This window comes from Ursus americanus, chromosome 1, assembly GCF_024610735.1.
Source record: "Ursus americanus isolate L20-20 chromosome 1, mUrsAme1.1.p, whole genome shotgun sequence".
NCBI lineage: Eukaryota > Metazoa > Chordata > Mammalia > Carnivora > Ursidae > Ursus > Ursus americanus.
The window spans coordinates 101,559,877-101,571,993 of record NC_142127.1 but is presented as its reverse complement, the minus strand read 5'-3'; the positions used below and the strand labels follow the sequence as shown (position 1 = coordinate 101,571,993).

At 47.6% G+C, this 12,117-nt stretch overlaps 1 protein-coding gene and 1 long non-coding RNA gene across 2 annotated transcripts in view; one reads left to right on the top strand and one right to left on the bottom strand.

The window, feature by feature from the left end:
• Positions 1–3,708: 3,708 nt before the first annotated feature.
• On the top strand, positions 3,709–7,740 carry LOC123790042 (uncharacterized). The gene is made up of 2 exons (XR_006778987.2): positions 3,709–4,186; positions 6,819–7,740. It is a non-coding gene; the product is annotated as an uncharacterized LOC123790042 (long non-coding RNA).
• Positions 7,741–8,530: 790 nt separating this feature from the next.
• The window catches only part of TRPM8 (transient receptor potential cation channel subfamily M member 8), a 73,919-nt gene continuing 70,332 nt past the window's right edge, over positions 8,531–12,117 (bottom strand). The window contains exon 25 of the mRNA XM_045794212.2: positions 8,531–10,246. The gene's annotated coding sequence lies outside the window, so the exon portion shown is untranslated. The remainder of the gene's footprint in view (positions 10,247–12,117) is intronic.

Sequence of the window (12,117 nt, the reverse complement as noted above, 5' to 3'; positions counted from 1 at the left end):
GGGTTTTAAACAAGAGTGTTGCATGATCAGGTTTTCGCATTGAAGAGGGCACTTCGGCTCAGATGCAGAGTCTAGAGGAAGTGAACAGGGAGGGTCAGAGTCGATTGCTGTGGCTGGAACGAGGGTAGTAGCCGTGGAGAAGGAGAGAGTAGTTAGATTTCAGAGACATTTAGCGGTACAGTTGCCAGGGTACAGAGGGCACCACGGAGGACCCCAGGATTTCCATCTGGCACGGCTGGTGGAAGCATTGAACAGTGTGAGCAGAGAGGCAGAGAGGCCATTGGATAAGCAGGCATGGAGCCCAGGTGGGAGACCCGGGCGGAAGTTATGAAGTCGACACCATGTAGACAGTAACTGAGGTCATGAGCGTGAACGAGAGTCCCCAGGGTGGCATGAGGAGAGCACCCAGGACAGAGCCCTAAGAAAGCCATCATTAATGGATAAGTAATTTGGAAGGGTTTCCAGAGGCAACTGGGAAGGTGCCATCAGAGGTTTGAAGAAAACCCACCGACTGTGGTTTCCAGAGGAGAAGAAGGAAGTTGGAAGTCATCACCACTGTCGCATCTGCTGAGAAGCGAGGTAAGAGGACTGAGAAACACCGTTGTTTGTGAAGGCACTGGACTCACTGGTGATCTAGGCGAGGGGTGTTCCGTGTGGAAGGAGGGCTGATGCATGAGTGGGACGGAAGGAAAGGGAGGCCATGAATACAGGGACATCTGTGACAACCCAGACTAAAAAGAAAGGGACAGAAGGCCAACAGAAAGATGGGGAGCAGAGGCTTGGCGTTTTGAGGCTAGGGAAGGTTGGAGCAGAAGGAGATACTTCCAGTGGGAGATAGTCACTCGAGAAAGGAAGAGGTTAAATAAAAGTGGGTTCCTTGGTTCCTGAGATGCAAGGAGGGGAGCAGGTGGCGTCTGACACGCAGGAGGAAGGACTGACTTCGAAAAGACAAAGGACAATGCCTGGGTGGCAGTGGAAAGGAGGAGAAAACCCCGGGTCTGGGTATAGGGAGGTCTCTAAATCTGGAGGAGGAAGGTTGCGTGAGCACCCATGGGGATGGGGCAGTAGCGTGCAAGGCTGTTTGCCAAGAAAGAGACGGGGGAGGGGAAGCCAGAGCTGGTGCGGGTGGTGGAGGTCTGGCGTGGCCGCTGCAGAGAGAGGGGAGCAAGGGAAGCAAGGAGGTTCAGACGGAGTGTGAGTGTGCACGCACACACGCACACGCATGCACACATCCGCAGGACGCGACCCGGTCTCCACGGGGTGACAAATCCAGCCAGCTAGACCTCCTTCCTCCTGCCCACTTGCCAGCCTGATGTCTGTTCCCGAACTATCCCTCACCAGGATCGTCCCGGCGACGCGGGGTGGCCTGATGAACCCAGCAAGAATGTCTGCTCCTCAGAGGGCTGGGGGAGCCAGCCGGGGGGAGGGAAACTGCCGACACTCATCACTCCACACCTGTCCTTCATCCCTGTCACATCTACAGAAATGAATTCAAAACAACCGAAATGACCAAGAAGAGAAGGCCCGCCAGTGTTCTGACCAAAGCGGTTGCTACTATCAATTATCCGGGGAGTGGCAGATCCCAAGTGTTTCAGAGAGCGCGGAGCCCAGGTCATGCATGGTTCAGCTCAGCCTCTCCTTTTCCTACCCTCTCAGCCATGGGTCGTCCTTACTCTTTGAGAAAGTGAAATACGGGAGAATGAACCCAGGGGCCCTGGATCCAGAGGCAGGCAGTGCACGCTCCACGCAGGTGAATTTATCTTCCCTTCTCTGAGCGTTAAATGCTCCATCCAAGTCAGATGCACTTCGTTCTGAAAATGAAAGCCTCCTCTCTTTTTATAGGGGCAGAAACGGTGTCCTTCACTTACAGAAAGATCTGAAAAGGAAAGCTCACAAAAAGAAGGGACTTAAACCCAGAATTCTGGCGCCGGACCGCAGAGTGCTGTCAGGAGCAAGAGGAAATTGTTCTCCTGACCTGGAAACAACCCTCACTTGGAATGAGTTTCCTGCTTCCGAGGACAGTAGGCTCAGAGCCTGGGGCTTCGAGGGCTGGCGGGCAGGTGGGTAGAGAGGGGGGTGTTCTGCTGATGGTGTCAGCCCTGGGCTGTCCCTGGGGAGGGGGCAGGCAGAGAAATCTGCAGGGAAGGGGGATGGTTGCTGAAGTTGCCCCAGGGTGTCTTCAGTTCTGGGTCACTGAAGGCACACGGCTCAGAGGAAAGCATCCATGAACCACCTAATCTGCCTAAAGAAAACTGACAGCAGGGCTTGAAAGGAAAGCATTTCTGGAATAATCCGAGAGTGCTGCAGCTTCTGCTGAGCAGACTGAAGAAAAAGCAGAGAGCCTGGGGGGCCGGGTGAGGGGAGGGCTTCATTTTGCAGTGGGAGCTTTATCCAGAAGCCCTCTCCATCAACCTGGAAAAAAAGAGCGGGTTCTCTTTTATCTGTCACACATCTCAGAAAAACTAACTAGACCTCAGAGCCATTTGTCAGCGCTGACATGAGAGGGGAGAGGAAGCTTGGAGGGACGGGGAGGGGAGCAGGAAACCAGGACAGAACACCTCGCCCTTAACCGTGCACCAAGCCAGAGAGTCCTGGCCGTCCTGGCGAGTCAGGGCTCGGACGCGCTGCTCCTTCTTCGGGACTTTCCTTAAAAGCACTAAGGCAGGCTGAGAGCGTACAATTTCTGTCCATGCAATGTTACTGCAAACACTATTCCCCCACCTCAAAACCCAGAAAAAAAAAAAAAGGCTACTAATACTTTTAATTTGGGAGCTATGTCCTTTTTTTGCTTATTTTAAAAATAAAAACGAAGCCTCTGCTATGTGAAGAATGCACCTTAGGGCCGAGGTGAGAGGAGCGGTTGAAGATGTGCCTCAAGGCCCCCATCCACCCGGGCCCCGAGACCCTGCAGGAAGGCCCCGACCTCTTTATCTGTACAGGTACGGGTCCCTGGAGCCATTCAGTTTTCATTTTCCCTGGCGAAAATCTTTCCTGAGGGCGAATGTAACAGGATAACCAAATGGTCAAACATTTGCCCAGAACACAGAAGTTAAGCCGAGTTAATAAACGACAGGCAGAGACAATAGCTAACATTATGTGGGTACGGACTGTTTGCCAGGCACTGGGCTCAGCAAATTTCAGAGTCGGGATTTGAACCCAGGCAAGCTGGTTCAAGTCTGTGCTCTTAACCACCCACCTGCACATAATTCCCTCTACCTCAAACATTCCTCCCTGAATTAATGCTCTTTAGCCCTTAGCACGTTCCAGGGCATATCTTCCTGCTCCCCAGACCTGGGTTGGGTCCCCTTTCTATCTGCGCCCGGGGAGTCCTGTACTGAAGTTTCCATCATAGTGCGAGACTCAGGACTGAAATGCCGTTGGACTTGCTTCTTCCTATAGATGGCGAGGTCTCTGACGTCAGGGTTGGAATTATAACCAGCAGTGCAAGGCACACGAAGTATGTGTCTGAATCCTCGGGTTAAAGAAACGATGGAAAAGACCAGGTTTTTGTCCTAAGAGAGCTGCTATTCCAGTGGGGAACAGATCGTTGTACCATGACCATGAATGACACCTGCAGACAGGCTGCGGTCAAGCCAGGTTCCAAACCCACATGGGGAAGGACCGGTGACCTCTGCCCAGGGAAACCAGGAAAGAACTGGATGGTGTTTAATTAGGGATGAGTAATATTTTAACCAGCCAAGAAGGGAGAAGAGACAACGTGAATGAAGAAACCTCAGGGCACGTTGGAGAACAGGGAAGAATAGTCCAATTCAATGACACACATCCCTAACGGGGCTCCCTCAATAGCCCAGCATTGTCTAGGTACAGTGACTAGAACAAGCCAGTAGGACAAAGTCTCTTCACTCCAGAACTTCCCAGAGAGGGAGGAGGAAGACACAACAACAGATCATGATGAGAACTGATAACCACAACCTCCCGACCAGGATTCCAGACCAGAAATGGAGTACAAGTGTGCCGAGGGCTGATCCTCCAGGCTGGGTGGCTAGGTGGGGGCCTGGCCAGGGCCTGTGGCCCCCTGAAGTCCTCATCGAGCACCCAGGGGACCCCCAGACACTTCTCTTCTACACCCGGGCCATGAATTCGAAGAGTCAGGAAGCTCTGGGAGCAGAAGATCAAGGCAGGCTTTCTGGAGGAGGTGATTCCCGCGTTGGGCACTAGCAGTAAAGTAAGAGCTCACCAGAAGGGCAGGTGGGAGACACTTTGGGCAAAGGAACAGCTGAAAGTGGTGACCACAGAGATGCTAAATTCACTGAGCAGTTTACCAAGGGCCAGCCAGCCCTGAGACCCTCCCAAGCTACCTCGTTTAATCCTCCCAACCCTCTGAGGTGAGGGGGTGGCGGTTTGAGGTCATTTTACAGATGAGCAAACTGAGGCCCAGAGTACAGCCAGCCAGCAGTGGGTTGCGATTCACAGCCAGCACACCTGTTCTGAGCTATGGCGCTATGCCTTCATCTATTTGAGAACCCACTGGGACGTGAGACCAAATTGGGGGGTTGCCATGGGGAAGGGAGGGCAGCACAGGCCGCATGGCTTTCCCAGGCCGAGGAGTGCTGAGCAGTCAGAAGTGAGAATCGGGCTGGGAGGAGGACACTGCTTTCAGCCCAGCCCAGGAGGGCCACACGGCCAGTGGCCTGGGATCTGTGCAAGGCAGCTAGTCCTGGAGTTTGGGAACTAGGCAGGAAAGTCAGAACAAGTGTGTGTGGGTAAGGGCCAGGCTGCTGAGGTCACAAGCTCCATTTCAGAGAGCTGAGCAAGACTTAATAGGGAGCCATGGAAGACTCATGAGCAGGGGCTGATACCCTGCATCATGATGTCAGGAAGACAACTCTCAAGCAGCATCAAGAGTCGAGAGGGGAGATAAGACTTTGGTGGAACCGTGCATCAGAAGGGTATTGCTGTAATCCGGGGTGGCGGGAGGCCGCAGGGGCTCACGGGCATGACGCGGCCTGTGGTCCAGATTACGTGTGATTTGCTGCCGTGATCACTTCGTGGCTTGTATATTCTTTTTCTGAAGATTTGGACTGTGGCAGGGAGGGGGTCCCAAACACTGCACTTGGCTCCCCCGTTAACACACCCCTGCTAACCTGCCCTTTTTCCTGTGTCCCCTTCTTGGTGGGTCCTCCTCGATTTCCCCCGGCAACTTCAAATGCCTCGCTCCTGTCTGTGCACAGCAGTTAGTGGCCATCTTTAGCCACTCGGGCTTCACTGTCTACCCCAAGGAGCTTCTCCTGGGTTTGTGCAAATACGGGAGGAAGGGATCTCCGTGAGAAGAATTTGGGGGAAGCTAATTTCCTCCATCTAGTGCGCAAGCATCGCGCGATACCTCCTTAGTCTGCATCCCACCGTCCTTGCATCTGCCCCTGCCCTGGGCTTGCTGCCTTGTGGTGTTACTTCCGTTTCTTAAATCGATCCCCTCTCCTCTGGGAGACGGTGAGACAGTGGGAGCAGGGGCTTCCAAATGCTTCCATTTATTCTGAACCATTCTTATTACCCAAGAAGAGCTCACAGTATACAGTTAATGACAACACATTGTACATAGAAGGGGACAAAAGAGATTTCTCCTTGTCAGACAGGACCTCTGTAGGGGGAAGGAACTGATTTTTAAAATTGAGGTTATAAATGTGTCGATCAGAGCAGAGGGCACATTTCTGAACCACAGATGCTTAGGATCAAGCCGGGGTTTTGGGGCGGTCTGGTCTGATCGATGAATGGGGCAGGCCACCAAAGGTTGCTTTTCCCCTAAAGATTTCCATCTTCAGGAGAATAAAGACCCAGGGCCGGCGGGGTGCATGGGGAGGCCGGTGGGATGTTCATCTCTGATATCAGCCCAGCTCGGCTGAGGGCCCCGACTTCTGAGCCTTTTATCTTTGAGACAGAGACTGTGGGCAAAGGCTGTCTCCATGGCGACCAGCAGCTCAGTGCCCACTAGACCCAGAAGAAGCTGAGAGGGTGAGAGGGGTAGGGGGACACACACTCCCTCAGTTCTCTCTGGAACAAATGTGGAGGCTTTGGAGCAAGAGGACCCTGCCTTCAGCAAGGAAACCATGCTCCAGGCTGGGCCTGAGGCTCCATGATCATGTGGGGTTGTGGACAATGGACATCCATGTTGGCCCCAAGACAGATCCTGAGACCCTCTTGTGAGCTCACAGGGGATCTCTCTAACCTCAGAAATAGCTAAGCATGTCTGAGGGGTGGTGACATGTGGGGGACTTCTGTTTAGAGAAGTCAGCTCATGTGAGTAACCTTGGGAACGAAATTCCTGTAGAAATAAATCTGACTAAACGAAGGAATTTGAAACCTTCTCCAGTGGAGCCAATCCTTGTCCAGGCCTCCCGAATGGCCAAAGATCCAGCAATCGTCAAGCTGCCCAGATGGACGTGCCGATGACAGAAGGGAAGAAACAACCACCCCGGACCCATAATCTCAAAGCCCGTGACTTGAATGTGCTCACACCCACTGGCTGCCAGAGCTCTTTGTATCCCAGGGACTCTGGATGGAGCGTATCTTGGACCTAACTCCCCCTTTACCTTGGCTCTGACATGGGAAGGGTTGTTGCTTGGTTTTCTTAGTCCTCTTAAACCAGGGCTAGAGCTGGAGACCTAACTGGTTTTGGAGAGATATTAGTGCAAATCTTGTCCCTGTGTGGAAGAAGCCATTTTGCACTGGTTCTTTAACGGTGAAACTAAGGAATCCCAGCAGTGAAGTAGGGGGGCCTCATCACCCATTTTTGTATTGTTTACTGTAGACAAGAACTTTGCCCGTTGCTTACTAGCTAACTAATGTTTGTGCTGTTCCAGAACTGGGGTTTCTTGGTTTCCTGACCACTGTCAATGGAAGAGTGGACAAATCATGGAATGGAGGCGTTCACGGTCTGATTTAGACTTTGACCCTGTTGACAGCGCTCTTCCGTGTGCCCCAGCCTTGCCAGTTGGGGGACCTGACATCTGTTTGAGCCCTGGGTACCGCTCACAGCCAGACTGGGAAGGGACCCCTCTTCCTGTGCCGAAACCAGAGTGTCCTCCCACTTTGGTGGTCCTGACAGATCACTTCTTCCTGCAGCCACTTCTCACCAGAACAGCTCTTTGGCCAGTGCTCTTGGAGGGATGCTTCTCTTCTACGTGTCCCAGACAGACTCTGGTCTTGCATATCCCTTTTTGCACTTTTCAAGTGAGATCAATTTAACTCCAGTTTGGTTGAGAACTTCCCAAGGGAGAAAATTCAGTCTACTGTTTTGGTACAGATACATGGATGTTAGCTAAGCCTTTTTAAAGCAAAGAAGAAGAAACTTGAGAAACTAGCATCACCCTATTTTGATTTTCTTGTTCAGGCTAGGCATAAAGCTTTTTTTTTTTTTTTTTCCTGGGAGGTGGCAGAATCTTAGATTTTTCTGGATGACATCATTAAAAAAGCCCCCAGAAAGAGCCACCTATTTTTATAAATATATAACTTACTGAGGACAAGGACTAGGGAAGCCACCTTTTCATTTTTCCTCTCACCATGTACATGTTTGGTCATTGTCATAAACACGGTCTCAAAATTCCCGGTTTTTCTATCCATTTTGGAGAGTATCGTGTCTACACGAGAAGTGAGCTGACCTTTCCACAGAGAGGCCCTGGCGTCTAAAATGATCAGGATAATTAATTTACTTGTGTCTTCTGTTATGCTTGTATCTTTTGTGTTGACAATAAAAATCCTTACTGCTTTCTCAAAAAAAAAAAATCATTTTATTTCCACTATCAATAAAATGACCAAAGAAGCACCAGACAGTTCTTCCTTGTCATTTAATTCACTAACACACTCACTGAAACCAAGCTGCAGGGTTACCCGCGGCACAGGGTGCACGGGACCCAGAGACAGCCCCACCCACGAAGGCACAGCGGCTTGGGGTAGCGGTACCCGTCCACACCTGTGCTGTTTCTGTGAACTACACTTCAAATAACGAGCTTGCATGTGCCAAACTCACGTGGCCTAGCCATGCAAAAACATCTACCAGATAAGCTGAGTTGAAAACACTTAGCTTTCTTGAAAACCCTTTCTTCTCCAGGACCAGTGAATTCTGAGTATGGTCCAAGGTCTCTGTCATTATTGTCAAAAAGAGAACTTCTTGCCTCTGATACTACGGCGCGTGTAGGCCTCTTTCTCACACTGAACAAAAACACGGGCAGCAGAAATAGGAGTATATGGACAAATGCATTGAGGGGGACCAGCCAACAGTTATGCTAAATTTTGTCTTAGAAGAGGTTTTCAGTTGATTTACTGATTTCATTCACATTCACTACTTGAAGGAGGGTACGGGGTTGAGACCGCTGTTTCTCCCGGGCCGACCTCACACACGTTGCCGCACACTTTCCCTTCGCCCGGCACCACCGAGAGGACCTAAGCCTCCTCTTGGTGGCTTCGGAAAAGGCAGATATTCTGGTTGAAACAAAAGTAACATTCTCCCAAGAACAGAGAAATTTTGGAAATTCCGCTCATTGGCAATTTTTGTCATACAAATTTTATTCCACCTACTTTCAGCATCCGAAACCATGAGCTCAACAGCCCCATTGAAGAGGATTCCCCTTTAAGCCATTAATAAGGTTTAAGTAAAAGAAAAAAAACAACAACCACCATTCATTCCCATGTATTCGTTCCCTGCCAACATTATGAATGTTGTGAGTAATCATTTTAACTAAAGCCCAGACAAAATGATAAAACACTTTCTTTGGTTCATGCTTTTGTAGTTTTTTTAATTAGATGATCTTTTAATAGCTTCCTTCCAAGATTTCCTTCTTCAGCCACTGAGTTGATAGTCTATTCGAGGCTGGAAAAACTAATTATGGTCACTTCGAGTGCCTTCTGTTGTTGTAGCACGTCTTTTGGGCAAAGCCACCTCCACTTCCAGAGAAAGCTGGCACTAGAGGTGCCCAGCAAGCTGACCCCCCCAATTCTACACCCATATCTTCGCCATCTGCAATATTTAAATAAGTGTGTTGATTTCTGCCTAAACCAGGATTAAATATAATACCTTATGTTAAGAGTTCTAAGTGCATAGATCTCATATCTTAGACTAAAGTTAATAATTCCTATTTGCTATACATTCATGAAAAAGCCTTGTAAATGATTTGATAATCATTATACACCCCCCAGGAGTCTAGCTGTGGGAAAATTTCCCAAACGCAGAAAAAGATTCATGCGCCAAGATGCTCATCTCACCAACCAGTCAGAAACAGCCCTCAATGACCAGCATTTTGGAAATCATTAGAGGTTGAATCCTTAATATAATGTTTAAGGAGACCACGAATATAACAAAAACATCCTTGATAAAATACTAAGTGAAAAAGCTTATACAAAATCGTATGTGTGGTATGATGACATCATGTGAAACTTTATAAGAGAAATAAAATATGCATAGATAAGAAATAGATTTGGAAACACACCCTAAAATGTTAGCAGTGATTATCTTTAACCACTAGCGGGACTATTTATATTCCTTCTACTTTTCCATGTGGTCTGAATTTTCTATAATATCCGTGGTTTATTTTTACTGGGGAAAGGAGGAATAAGAGAAGAAAGGAGCACCCACTGAAAACAAAATCAGGGGTGCCTCTCAAGGCCCCATTTCCAGGTGATTCTTCACATCTTTAAGAACGGAGAGCTCCTGGTGAAGTGTGAGAGGGTAGGATGTGGCTTTGTCGCCTCCTTCGATAGATAAAAAGCATCATGAGAAGCGAGAATCGTCTTTCCTGAGAAGAGCAGGGTCCTCTTGCTCCACCGTGTTTTAGAATCTGCCCTGATTGGGGAGACTTTTAACAACATGCCGACTAATTAGTCACACGCCCCAGAAAGGGAAGTAGCAGAGAGTGGGTTGAGCTGAACAACAACGCTATGGGGGGAAGGCACGACCGGGCTCTTCTTCCCAGGAGAGATGTAATGTGCACGGGTCGGAAGGAGGGCAAGTGAAGGAGGAAGGGGAGTGCTGGAACACACTCTAAAGTGATCCACAGCGAGTCCGAGTGATCAAGACTCAGGAAGTCACAGGGCAGCCGTCCGGGGAAGCTCCCCCTTCACGTCCATCTTCTCGTGTAAAACCCATCACATGTCTGTTTCTCAGATTTGAGCACACCGGGTGATGAAAGCCATCTGCCGGACACACCAGGGCCTGAACACTTCTTACCGAGCAGTCAGTAACCAAACCGTTCTTCAGCCTTCCTTGACGCCTTCCCGCTTAGATTTCTGATGTCACCTGTGAAACAGAGAAAAAGCACTGTTTTAAGAATGGACTCCCCACGTCCATGCTCAGGAGGTGATTTGCTTCTAAATGTATTGGTAATATACTGGTCGTGAGTCCAAATATACTTCCAAAACTTGATTTTCTTTCAGTATTAAACTGGCTATGAGACTTTTTTCTCGTAAAGATGTGAGTTCTGACCAGTTTGCCAGGAGAACACAATGACTACAGGTGAGGGACAGAGGCTCGGCTCAGGCCAGGTGAAGACCCAGAAAGTTTCCAAGTGCTTGATTTGCTGAGTGGTTTCCCATTAATAAAAGGGTGAGTTGAAAATGAAGCTAAGAACTGCAATGATTTATTGAAATGAATCAAAAACTAGGGATGTACTGTATGGTGACTAACATAACAAAAAATATTATTAAAAAATAAAAATTAATAAAAAAAAGAAATGAAGTTTTATTATGACATCCGAAAGAACTCCAAATTCTTTCACTGAACTAGAGTTTCAGTGTAGCAAATGCAGGAATCAATGGGTTATTATGTAGGGATCAAGCCATTTCCAGTGACTGTCTTTCCCCAACAGCCCTCGGGTCCTCGAGTCCACTCTAGGTATAAAGGTCTGAGAAAACAAATGGCTTTGTTCCATCCTCAGTTCCTAATTCCTTTCAACCTTAGTGTGGGAGAAAGGAAAATATATGTACAGCCTCCTGTTTCATCCCAAGTCACTGAATCAAAGGCTGATTTAGGGATGGAGAGCCCAGATGGGCAAATCGGTGAAGACCTGCCCCTACCAACACCAGTTCACTCCCACCTACAGCTGGCGTTCTCTTTCCTTGCCCCTACCCCAAAAGGATTTCCTTCACCCCACTAAAGACAGCAGTAGCAAAATGTAGATAGTTGCCTATAAAATTTCATTTTCTGTGAACTTCTAAAGGATATACCAGACAGACAACATGAAAAAAAAAAAAGAAGAAGAAAAGGAAAAGAAAATGGGTCTTATATTGAGAAGAAAAAATATATTAAAAAACAGGGCATGCCAAATTCATTGTTTCTTTTCTTTTTTTTTTTCATTTTAAACAATCTGTATTATTTCTTTTTTTTTTTCCACCCACAAACATTTACTGAGCGCCTTTTATACACCATGGGTGGAATGGATTCTGCCCTCAAAACTCACAAACTAAAGGCAAAATTTACATATAGATTAGATAAGCCAATATCAAAAATATCAAAAGATATTTTTCAAAAGGTTATAATTTCCAAAATGAAGTAATACCATATTTTCTCATTTCTAAGATATACATTTTTTTCTTTCCTTTCCTTTTCTTTTTTTACTTTTTTTATAATAATTTTTTATTATGTTATGTTAGTCACCACACAGTACATGCTTAGTTTTTGATGTAGTGCTCCATGCATCATTATTTGCGTATAACACCCAGTGTTCCGGGCACATATTGCGTGGAGCACTGGGTGTTATACGCAAATTCATTGTTTCTAAAGATATCAGTGGTTACAAATTTATGGGGTATCTGTTTTCTCATCCTCTTTTTCTCATGGGTGGCCTGCACAGAAATGGAGGAATGTCCTCCCAATTCACTTTCATTTCCCAATTCATTAACTCTCCATATATGAATAGAAAATTAAGTTTTAGCAAAAGGCAAGTCGATAAAAAGCCAGCGCATTTGTTCCTTTAACTCACAGTCGACACATCTGAATAAGAGCAAGAGTTGTGGACACTGCAGCTGTGAGAGGTGGGTGTGCGTCTCATTTGGGATCTTTTCTCATCTTTTCTATCTTTCGTGGTTTTTTAAAAATCATGTTTAATTTTTTATCTCTTTTTTAAATATATTTCAGCTCATAAATTAAACAAAATGACAAATGTTTCAAAA